This window comes from Ambystoma mexicanum, chromosome 1q, assembly GCF_040938575.1.
Source record: "Ambystoma mexicanum isolate Mex_15411 chromosome 1q, UKY_AmexF1_1, whole genome shotgun sequence".
Taxonomy (NCBI): Eukaryota; Metazoa; Chordata; class Amphibia; order Caudata; family Ambystomatidae; genus Ambystoma; species Ambystoma mexicanum.
In genome coordinates, this window is record NC_090922.1 from 753929528 (window position 1) to 753941816 (window position 12289).

Genomic DNA, 12289 nt, shown 5'->3' on the forward strand with positions numbered 1-12289 from the left:
TAAGTTCTTTCAAGAGTTATGCATGTTGCACTGGGGACCCATCAGCCCTGTTAACCTTCTCCCCCACCTTGCAAGTCCACCATGTACCATTGTGGTCATATATGCTGAGTCTGTGTAAATTGTGACTGCACACCCCCTTGCAGCACGCAGCGCTTCAATCAATGCTATGAGCTCTGCCGCTTGTGTTGAGAAATGGGCAGGCAGGCGCTGCTGTATCAGCTTTTTGTACTCACCTTCTTCCAATTGCACGACAGCCACCCCTACATGTTTTTCTCCTGTTTCTGAATTTATGGATGCTGACCCGTCTATGAAAAATATTTCAGCTTCAACTTGTGCGTTTTTACTGACTATTGTTGTTCCCTGTTCCTCTCCTTGATATGTTTCACAGTCATGTGCTTGTACATCTTCCAAAGTGCATGGTTCTGAAATGAATCTTGCGGGGTTTACTACCTTACACCTTACTACATGTATGTGGACGCTTGATAGAATTACCTCGTATGCAGTGGCTCTCTGTGTGGTCAGTGTGCTTTTCGATCATTCTAGTATGGCGAACAAGGAATGTTCCACGTATAGCGTCACCGAACATCCCATTACTATGGTGGCGCTTTTCTCAATGGCGAACGCGGCGGCTGCGAGGGCCTATTCGCACGCGAAGTGTCCCTGCATTACTGCGTCTAGTGTCCCGCTGTAGTATGCCAAGGGATTGTGCCCCAATGATGTTTTTTGTGTTAAGACTGCTGTCATGAGCGTTCCTTTGCAGTGTGAGAACAGGTAGAACTCGCATTCATAGTTTGGGTTCGTGAGTACTGGTGCACTTGATATGAGTTCTTTGAGTGAGGTGAATGCGTCGCACACTTCTGAGTCCCACTGGATCTCTGTATTTTCCTTCTGTGCATCTTTGAGTGCCTGAAGCAACGGGCGTGTGTATGACGCATAATCTAAAATCCATGCACGGCAGTAATTGCACATCCCTAGGAATTTTTGCATGTCTTTCATTGTTTTTGGTCTTCCTACAGCTGAGATGGCTGCTACTCTGTCTGGAATTATTCTCTTGCCATCCTTTGAAATCCATTGCCCAGGTACAGCACTTCACGTTGACAGTATTACAACTTTTCTCTGTCTACCTTGTACCCCTTTTGTGCTAGCAATGTCAAGAGGGCAATGGAGTCGTTTCTACATTCGGCTTTGTTTTTACTGCAGATCACTAGATCATCCATGTACTGAATTATCGTGCTGTCTGCTGTCATGTTTCCAAGGTCTTCATGCAATATTCTGTTGAATATGCTGGGGCTTTCACAGTAACCCGGGGCAATCTGCAGTGTTCGTACATACTTCCCCCTAGGGTGAATGCTGTCAGGTATCTACACTCTTCTGCGAGTGGTATGGAAAAGAGTGCATTCTTCAAATCCACCACGGTGAAGTGAGATGCATCTTTTGCGATACTGCATAGAATAGATGCAGGATTTGGGACCAAAGGGAACTCTTTCTGAATGACGTCATTAAGTGGGCGTAGATCTTGGATCATCCTCCATGCACCTCCTTTTGGTTTTTTGATGGGGTAACTGCATGTGTTACATGGGGAGTTTGAGGGTACTATTATCCCCTGTGTCAATAGTGCATTGATTGTTTCCTTTATCCCTTCTTCTGCTTCCCGGGACAGGGGGTATTGTTTTACTCGGGGCAGTATGGCCCCAGGCTTGAGGTTAATTTTCACTGGAGTGACCCCGTGTAGTAGCCCTACGTCATGGGGTCCTGCTGTCCATAACTGGCAGGGCACTGATTGCATGTCTTCATTAAGCCGCCATGAGCTGTACTGGCACCTGTCTTTGCTGTATCATTTTTCACAAGGGATCGCTATCTCCATTATGATTTCTCCATCACTCTCTGAGTCTGAAAAAAGCTCCTCATCTGACAGATCTTGGAGTGCAATGTTGGCGTTTATGCATAACACTGTACGCCACTCGCACCCGTGTATGTCCATTGCAATTACAGCTATTCTTTTGGCCGAGACTTGTACTGCATGTATGTCCAGTGACATGACTGTCCCTGGCACTATCTCTGGGTGGGCTATTAGACGGAAAACAAATTCTGCTGCCACCCTCCACTCCAGTTTTTTTAACTCAGGGACCCGAGCCAATGTTTTTAACCCATCGAGGAACATATCTGGGTCCACCGGTATGCCGCGCACCTCTGGGCATGTTGCTCGCGAATATATCACTAGCATTACACGCATAGAGCACATCCCTGGGGTTGAGCAAACAATCCCTCCTCTTCTGGTAAACAAAATCGTCATGTTAAGCTTGATGAGGAGATCCCTCCCCAATAGGTTGACAGGGGATTGCTCATAATACAATAGAGGTGTCCTTACTGTTTTTCCCCCTACTGTCACTTCCAGATCTTCTGTGTAAGGAACTTCGACCACCGCCCCAGAGAACCCCTGCATCTCCAATTTACGATTAGATAGCGGAAACCGGCCTTCACATATACATGACTTCTCGGCTCTGGAATCTACCATAAAGATGAATTCTTTATTCCCGATCTCTGCCCCTATCAATGGTTCCTCAGTTGCATTGAAGGTTGTCGATAGGATTGGACATGCAAGTGCTCCCTGTGGGCTGTCCTATGGTGGGTGTCTTGTCGTTCCCCCTTGACTGAAGACATTACCGGACACTACCGCTACTCCTCCATATGGGCCAGGTGCGCCATTCGGTGTCGTGGTGAAGGGGTTGTTTTGTGTGTAGGGGAGGTGTTTGCTACTTTGTGGGTGTTGTTGAACATTGTGTGGTCATTCCCTATTTTGCTCTTGCCCTCTGTAGTCTTGCTGTTCCCTCACCCCGTCCCGGGGCCATCCGTATGGGCTCCCTGGATGGGGGTGCCCGCAATACAGATCATCTTGGTAAACTGTGTTTGGTCTGCTTCTACACTCGCGTGAGAAATGTCCCCACCTCCCACAATTCCAACAGTTTCCTTGGTTCCTTCTGGGTCCTGGTCCCCCATTTCCACCATTAACTCCATATCGCTGTCCACCTCCTTGGCGCCCCCTGTACCCACCTCTCCTGTTGCTCGGGTGCCACACTTGCTACTGCTGCCCTCCATATTCCTCCTGTCCATTCCACTGTCTTTGCCCGTTGTCTGTCCAATTTGCAGCCATCCTCCCCTGTATCACTACCAATCCCTCCTCCTCCTCTGCAGCGACCTTCACTAGTTTTGTTTGTGTTAGTTTAGCTTCATCTGCCAGCCTTTTTTGTACCAGCTCCTTCTCCCTTTCTTTGATTCTTTTGCAATGGTGAACTATTATGCTCTGTATATCTGGCCATCCTTTCGCCTCGATCCCTGCTATTTTATCAAGCGCTTTTTGGACTTCTTTCGGGAGCCCCCTTTTTATTATGAAGTAAAATAAGGATGTTGATTTGTCATACGGCCTCCACATTTCCTGCACTCTGAAAATGTAATCCATAGCATCTTCCCCATCATTCATGGTGCATTGCAACACTGACTGTAAATCTGGCGTGTCTGGGAATGTTTTCCTCAATGCGTCCCACACTTGTGCTCGCACTGTATTGAAAGCAGCGCCATCATGTCTGTCACTGTCCAGTGTTATTCCCGGGAAACCTGCTTTTGCCCATACCCGGTCTAATTGGTCACCTACTGCTGACACAAGTAAACTTTTGACATCTCCTGCCAAGGGGTACTCCCGCGGTTTACTTCTCAAAGGCCTATATCCACTTACTGGCTCCTCCGGATAGCGGGGGCAGTGATTTTATTAAATTAGCCTTATCCATTTGTGCCCAGGGTATGTAATTTGGTCTTCCCGCCCCCCGATGTATCAATGGGAGTTGTAGGCGTCCCTTGCTTCCTCTCCCAATACTCACCTTTGTCCCTTTCTTTCCCACCAGGGCCATCCTTCCCATCCTGTTCCTTAATCTCCCTGTCCATTCTTGTTCCATTGCTCTTCCTGATGGTGTCTCCCCAAATTCCACTAAATCACCTCCTGTGGCCATTCCTAATCTCCCAGCTTCTTGCTCGTCCTCTTCTATATCTGTTAGGGAGAATTCTCTGTTTAGGCTGAATTTCCTAACCTAGTGAGTCCCCCAGCAGCTTTGCTGGATTTCGGGAGTTTGTTTTTTTCCATCCTGCCAAGAGTGAGACTCTTTTCCTCCCACTCTTGGACATGTATGTGTGTAATTCCTTTGAATGTCAATGTGTTCTATGGGCTATGGGGTCTTTTACTCCATAGGGTCTCATATGTTTTTCTATGTGTGTTACACTGCACCCTAAGTGCCGTAACACTGGGGCGTCCTAGCGGATCTCCACCATAGACTTCATACCCGGGGACTGACTACTGTCTCCCTGGGCATGTAAAGTCACCATTGGCTTTACTAGACCTAAATTTACTAACAGAACTAGTACAAACCATCCTATTGTGGACATACTAGTAGGGGTAATTCGATTACTCCTGGGTCTGTTATTCGAGGGGGCACTGTCCCATCCCCCCTCGTCGAGTTTTGGCTGGTGGCAGTGGAAACTACTTGTTATGTTCGACCCCGAATATAACCCTATGGGATTCTTCCCATTGTTAGAGATTGATACTTTTTCTCGTTACTAACGTACCACTGATTTACTTATCTTAAATAGGTTTATCTGATGGTATTTTCTGCCAGAACTCGGTTTGTAAAATGGCGTCTGTGTTCGTCTCTGTGACTCCAAACCAAAGGTTGAGCCCTTTGTTCCACTTTTGGCGGGCTCTGTACAGAGACCCTCCAAAGTGGTGCCATTCTGTCTGGGTTACCACAGGGGTGTGGGAGGGGGTTTAGGCACCCTGGACCAAGTTGCCTTGCCAACTCCGGTCGCACTCTGGAGTGATTGGCCCAAGTGGTGAGCCTTCCCGCTCACCACTTAGCAAGTGTTGATTGACAGCTAGGCTGAATGAATGGGGGTTTTCTGCATAAAAGCAGGGCTTTTGGGACTGGATCTTCAGAAGTCGCCACAGGACCTAAGAATCCGACGAGGGTAACGCTGAGCCGACCTGCACGACGACACCTCCGGTGGAGCCCTGCGGAACCGAATCACCACTTCCCGATGACAGAGGAGATCTCCCTGCCGGAGAGTCTCTTCCCCTGACTGGTGGGAACAACCAGTCCCCTTTGCTTTTTATTCACCTCAGAGCGCAGTGGTCGAATTGCCCGTGCAGCGCACCCCGGCAACCGGACAGCCACTACCCCTGAACCGCGACCAAAAGGTGGTGCCTTGTGACGGAGCACTCCGCGGCTGGTCTCTTCCCTGGTGGTGCACCGGACTTCACTTTCTTCGACGACGAGAACCTCTCTACTCTTGGCAAAGACCCGACGTGCATCCACCACCAGGAACAACTGCCCCCGCCGGATCTGCCCTCCACAACAAGGTACCGTGTCCGCCTGGCTTCCCTTTCGATCGGTTCGAGTGAGGTGTCTTAATCCTCTCCGTTCCGTTGGGTCGCCTCCAAGCTTTTCTCATTTGTTGTTCTGAACTGGTTTAATCTGCCGATAACAATTTGCTACAAAGACTTGAATGCATCTCCGCTAGAGACTTTTGGGACATCGCGCCTTGCCTCTCTCCGAGTGGGCCTGGCCTCTGAACTTTATGATCTATTTTGATTCTTGCCTTCTTGCCGTGCATTTTACCCGCGAAGTATTGAACTACGTTGATTTCGTAACCTGCCTATCTTTTTCTCTCCCGTCCCAACTAATGTTCGAGTGTCATCTAGGTTGAGGTATACACCTCTGTCTGAAAATAAGTGGTACCAGTAGAACCTAGAGTTGTCGAAATATTGCTAGGGGGATTGATCGTTTTCTGCTTTGTAGAGTAATTGTGTTTGATTTGTTTGCCGTGATAGTGCTATAGTGTTTTTCATAGATGTTCCGTTATAAATAAATACCTTAATATCTTTACACTAAGCCTTGTTGCGTGTTTACTTGTCTTGCTGTGAAGGATTGCCCTATTTTGTATACTCCACATACTGCTCAACTCTTCTTGAGGGACGTCTGACTGCTCAGCCACAGCTACCAAGTGAATCTGTGTGGTACAGACTGCTACTAAGTGGGTTCACCGCCAAACGCCTGTAGTCCTAAATCTTTTGCAGTGGTCCCAGAGGGAACTGCACAGGTTTCCGCCTAACAATATCACACCATAGCACTTCTCTCCCTTTGTCCGCCACTCCTTCCCCCTCTGCACTCCCTCCAAGGTTGTGTGCTTCCAGTTCTGCTATCCTTGTGGGCTCCTCCTGTATCCTGAATAGTATCTCCCCCTTTTCCCACCCCTCCTCATTTGATTTATCTAGGGTGTGTGATCGGGACAATCGCTCTGATCTTGTCGTGCCTGGCTCACTTTGTTCACATATGCTTTGTATTCTTGATAGCTCTTCTCTAGCTATTGATAGTCGTGTATCTAAGTCTTCCGTTAGTTTACATATGTTCACTGATGGCGTACTCACCTGCCCACTTGTTCGGGGACAATCATATGGTGGTGGTGCTGTTGGTCGTGTGGTGGGGGCAGCGGTGCTGGGGGGCACATATGTGGGATCATTATACCCTTCAGCAGGTGCAGGCTTATTCAAGAGTGGGTACAATCGGGTTACCTCTACCGATCCCTCTTTTCCCCCGTCCTCCTTACCACCTTCTGCTCTTGCTGATGGGGTGGCAGTGAGGGCAGGTTGATCGAGTGTGGTGTCTATTTTCTTCGGTGGGGGTATCTCCTCGAATAACCACCACAGATCTAGTATTTCTCTCCTGTTATGAAAATGTTTTCCTTTGTATTTTAGGAATATGCAGGTGGCCACCATATCCAGAACGCTCTTATCAAAGGACCCTCCTTGTGGCCAAACCTGGGGGAGACCCTCCCCCTTCAGTTCCGTGACCCACTGGTCATGGTACTTAGTTATTCTTTCTGCATGTCCCGGTAAACTTTTACAAATGTGTGCTAAGGGTGTCTCTGCCCCCATTTTTAGACCTGTGTTACTCTATTCTCTTGAGTCAATCTCATCTATCACTATACATGTGTAGCTGTATTCCTAATGATCAACTTATACTTTTACTTAAACATTTCTTTGTTAAATCTTACCAGGTCACACTTACATTGACCACATCACCTGGAAATCACTTAAATCAGTATTAATATATAGAGACAATCGATTGCGAAAAACCATAAACACACAATGTGCACAACATACGACAGACATTCATTATACTTCAGCATACACGCATAGCATGTACCCTCCCTGTCTGGCCCTTTGCCTTTCACTACGGCAACACCTCCTAATATATATATATATATACATTTAATTCCCTTATGCGGACCTTGTTTTACCCCAAATAAGAAGAATAAGAGAAAGAAAGGCTAGTTCTAACGTATTTACTGTATCTCTTTACTTAGACACCCTCAATTTATTTTTCCATTGTTTTACTTATTCCCAGCACTAGTCAAGATAGCACTACGCGGCGCCGCCTTCTACCCCCTTGCAGAGTTAGGTTTCCGTCCTCTTTTCCCTTTTTCACTTTTATATCCTAATGGCCATATGCAAAGAAAGAGAAAGTATTAGAAATTGAAAGTCCCCTCTATGTCCCCAACTTATTTCCCCTTGTCCTCTCAATTTTTTTTTTCTTTCTTTTCCTTTTAGTATCGCTCGCACTTAATACTCACGTGCCCGTCTTGTTCCGAGACTCTCCGGACTTGGTCCGTCCAATCGGCGCAGCCTCACACTCAATGGACCCACCCGGCTCCGGCGAGCGGTACTAAGGGTTTTTTCAAACGGGACCCCTACCCTCTCACCCTAACTGCGTGCGCATGTCTCTGCATACCAGTTGCCATAGGCGGGCGGCTCTGTTGAGCGGGCGCGCCGTGCATCTCCACTGCGACCGGGGCTGTCTCATGCCAAGGGGACAATTTTTTTTAAATAAATCACGTCTATGGGGTCACCACTGAATGTAAGCGTCCCAAAAAACGCACCTCCCTTAGTGAGAGGCAAAGAGGAAATAAAGGACACACCCCAGGAGGGGAATGAGACCAAGACAAAGTGCGGGTGAGATCAAAAGAGTTTTATCTAAATCAATATAGGGCATGCAAAGGACTCTGCAAACTCTGAGAGCGCTCTGTCTGACAATAGCAAAGACAGTCCTACTTATTACAAAACTACGTCACGCATGATGCAAGCTATAGGGGGCACATAGTCTTAGGGATTGGGTGGTGAAGGCTAGGTGGTATACATTGTATACAGTTGCTGTTCCAGGATTGGCAGACGTCCGTGCGGTGCCACGCGGGGTAGACGGGTCAGCTCGGCTCTTCGGGGTGGAGCTGCCAGCCGCACATAACTTGTATTGATGATTGGTGGCTGCTCTAACACTTGCCCTTGTGGTCACACACTCGCAATCATTCGTCACATTCTACAATGTCGGGTGTCTTGTAAATCCTGTAATACATTGACCTTAGCTCAAGGAGGAGACAGGGACATGGATATGTGATAGGGGGTATCCCTATCCATCTGTTGTAGTGACATTTGGGTCCATGTATGGTAGTCCCACGAGCCCATGTGCAGGGCCAGGGGTACAGAGGGGGGGGGTTATTCGATCGCCATGTCGGTGAGGGATGGTATTATGATCTGTTGGTACAGGGGTGGGCGCCCCCCTTCTAGGACCATTAACTTGGGGTGAACGGGGATACCAATGGGCCGTGGGGGCATGTAACCGGGCCCGGGAGAAGGTGGGATTTAGGACCAGGTAGCTCGTAATTCATAGAGTCAGGCTGTGGCAGCCTCTTGACATGGAGAAGGTGGATGCTTGAAGCGGGTCCAGCAAGATTGGGAGTGGAGGCGAGGCTGTGCTGTTCAAACACCAGCTATCCCTGGCGGGCCTGGGAGGGAGGAGGGGGAGACAACCCTGCAGCTCTGGGCCTGTTTTCCTGCAGAGGGCAGCGCCCCATACTTTTGGCAAGGGTGGGTGGCAACACTTGGAGCTTCTGGTATTATACACATATGTTTACATTAATATGGGAACACAGGCTGGAGAGGGTTTTGCCATTTAACACAGTATTTCACATCAGTAGTTGACATACGAACATGAGGTAGCATTAGGTTGGGTTGTGTGTAAGAGAGAGTACTGCATATTACATCACAGTACAATCTGGCTCCACTGCCTCGGCTGATCATCGTGCATTACAAATGCACTTTGTTACATCACGTACAGGAGCGATCACATACTACTCTTAAATCACACGTCTCCAGGATAGCAGCAAACGTTAGTCAACACGACATATATTACACAAATGCTTATTTCGTTATGCAAGGTGCCTCGGGGGTTGGTGGTGGTGAGGGGCGCCACACTGTCCAACTTAGAGGGCTTGGTACAGGGTCAGGGCATGCAGGATTGGGCTGGTTTCAGTTACCTTCTAATGAGCCCGGTCACGGCTGGGGCAAATGATGTACTGCGGAAGGCCAAGTGATACAGTGTTTATTTTGTTGTTTGTTCGTGTCTGGTTTCTTGTGAGAACAGGCCTTCAATGGATCTACCATGAGGTGGAGGCTGGGGGGGAGTGTATACTGTGAGTGCAGTCAAGCAGGGGTCAGGCTGAATCTTTCTGTGTGCGAGTGTGCGAGCAACTTTGCATGGACTGGATTTTAGCGCCTTTTTACACAAAATGGAGTTGTCTTAATACAAAATGGGGTCTATGCTATGTCTTATACTGTAGTCGTGCAGCCTCACTTGTTGATCCGCAGCCCCCCCGCCTCCTGGGCCCTTAGGGTGAGGGGGCCGCCGACGAGTCATGAGTCTCCACCTGGGTCGGAGATGTATGTAAGGGGGGTCCTAATGACCTATCCTCCCCTACATCTTTCAATGACTGGATCCATCTATAAGAATATGTCTAGTGGCAGTGTGCTACCCCTTGTATAAACTCTATTATTTCAATCTGTGCCACCAAGCTTGGTAGCAATGACACATGTGGGATTTAAAATACTATCACCCCGAACTAGGGATTTCAAAAGATAAAGTGTAGAAGAGGCAGATTTCAACATCAAACCCAATCTACTACTCCTAATGAGAAAATTATATGCTGCACACTTGAATCACAGTTGGATTAAGCTGCAAGTAATTTGCGACCACCAGTATTTACAACCACTACTTCTAAAGGTGTAATCCAACAGGAGACATCAACTACTATCTTCACCATCAGCTCAGATTATATCTTTCCAGGTTGTCTTGAGCAATCAAATGAAATAAATTACAAGAGAAAGGTAAGTGCTTTAGAAGGTTGAGTTCAGGCAAGGGCAGCCTAATCGGATCATTCACTCTAGTTGGACCACCCCCCCTGCCGTGCTTTGATCCTTGTGTGAATTTAATAGCCAGGTCAAGTTGTGGGCCTTATGTTTGACCATTTAGATTGTTCAGTCCTCTAAAGTACAATGTTCCAAAGTCCGATTTTAATCAAACAAAAGATAACCTTAAAACAAATAATAAGTAAATAAATACATGTATTTCACTAGACCAGTATGCTAGTTTTCGGAAGTCAATGTTGACATCAATCATGGGAGTCTTCTTTATTGGGTAACATTGCCATGGCATTTTCAAGTTGGAGTCACCAATGTCCTGGTATAATGTGGATTTATTTTCATTGCGCCAACAAACATAATCCTTGTATACACGTTACAATACAGATGCTGACCTAATAAATAGCGTCATCACACATGTCTTTGCAAGTACTAAACCTATAATATTAATTAGACCTGTTCCTCGGGTGTATCCTTTTCCATTAGTATTTTACAAATATAGAAAAATAGGAACTTTTTTAAGAACACATTTCATTAATTGCTTTGGCAACCTTATATAATATATTAAGGTGTAATATTTAATATTTCAATGATTTGTATCGTGCAACAATAGATTATTTTAAATAAAACACAAAGAATTGGTACATGATACATTTCTAATTGTATAGTAGGGCATTATTTTAGAACCCTTGGCGCTTTGTTTTTACAAGCATGACTTTGCTTAACTATTAGTATTCTGGCATTGCATCCATTTTGCCAAGAACATTGTTAGGTGTGTAGGTTATCCCTGTTGTCCAGTTCCCTGTACACCAATGTTCCAAGTGATGTATACACATTCTGAGAATCCTCAACTACTATGATTCCATCAGAATTTGTACACCGAATGTTATGTTTGAAATAGGCAGTTGATCTCAGCATCTAATCCCTTAGGTGCATCTGCTGCCTGCTTTGATCATAATTTCAATAAATACTTATTTGATCCTTATTCGGCGTCGTACCTCTCAACGTTGGCGACGAGGACGAACCGCACGCTCATCCAGCTCTAGCATCCTAGGCCACCCTCATCCCAGGATCTGCCGCTTAGGTGCCAAGACCGGACAGTGGACGCCTCCCCAGCCGTGCCTCCGAAGCACCGCTCCTCCCTGTCCCGGGAGTGCCGAGCAGCGCGCACACCACCCATGGCCCCAGCTGCAGCATGTCGCAGCCGCACACCCTCATCATCCCTCTGTCAGACCAGGCAGCAGATGCCTCGATCGCCTACTATCAGGTCAGAGGGTGTGTGCCGCATTTGGGGGAGGAGGTCCCACGTCAGCGGAGGACTCCTCAGAGTCCAATATTCTGCTGCTGCTACCATGCGCACATTTTGGGAGACCCGCCCACGTCATCACGGGACGTAGAGGTGGGCCCAGCCGTTGCAGCGGAGCATTTGTTTACTTTTGGTGTTGCTGCCCATCGTTGCTTAGCAACGCACCCACAGCGACGAAAGTCAGCAATTGCGTGGAATTCATTATGGCTTCACGTGGAATGTTGAAATGAACACTCCTATTGTATTGCACACAAAGAACGTTGAGTTGAGCAAAGGCTCATTGTGGTATCACAGAAGCTGATTGTCTGCACAAACCAGCCTGCAAAGTGCCCATTTTTACTTGACATTCCAAAACCATTTTAATTCTGAACAATAAAGAATATACACAGACAGTACAGCCCACAACCTCAAGTATCCTACATTTCTCACTTAGCCACCTTAGAAGTTGTTAAAATTGACGACATGGCTGCAGCAATCCCTCCTCTGGCTCCTTTTCTTACTGAACCAGGCCGACTCCGGTGAGACGGGACAGATGGGTCAAAATGTTTGAAAATTATATTGTGGTCATTGGGGGTGACAGATACAGCTCCGCCAGAAAAAAGGCACTACTTCTGCACAATTTAGTGCCTGAGGGGCACATAGTGTTTGATGGTCTCACGCATGGCGTGGAGGAAGGTGCTGGAGATGCTGAT

The 12289-nt window shown here is 47.2% G+C and overlaps 1 protein-coding gene across 3 annotated transcripts in view; it reads left to right on the forward strand.

Annotated features, from left to right (window-relative positions):
- Positions 1-12289, forward strand: part of RGS18 (regulator of G protein signaling 18) — a 726926-nt gene that overhangs the window by 366501 nt on the left and 348136 nt on the right. The gene's annotated exons all lie outside the window — the stretch shown is intronic.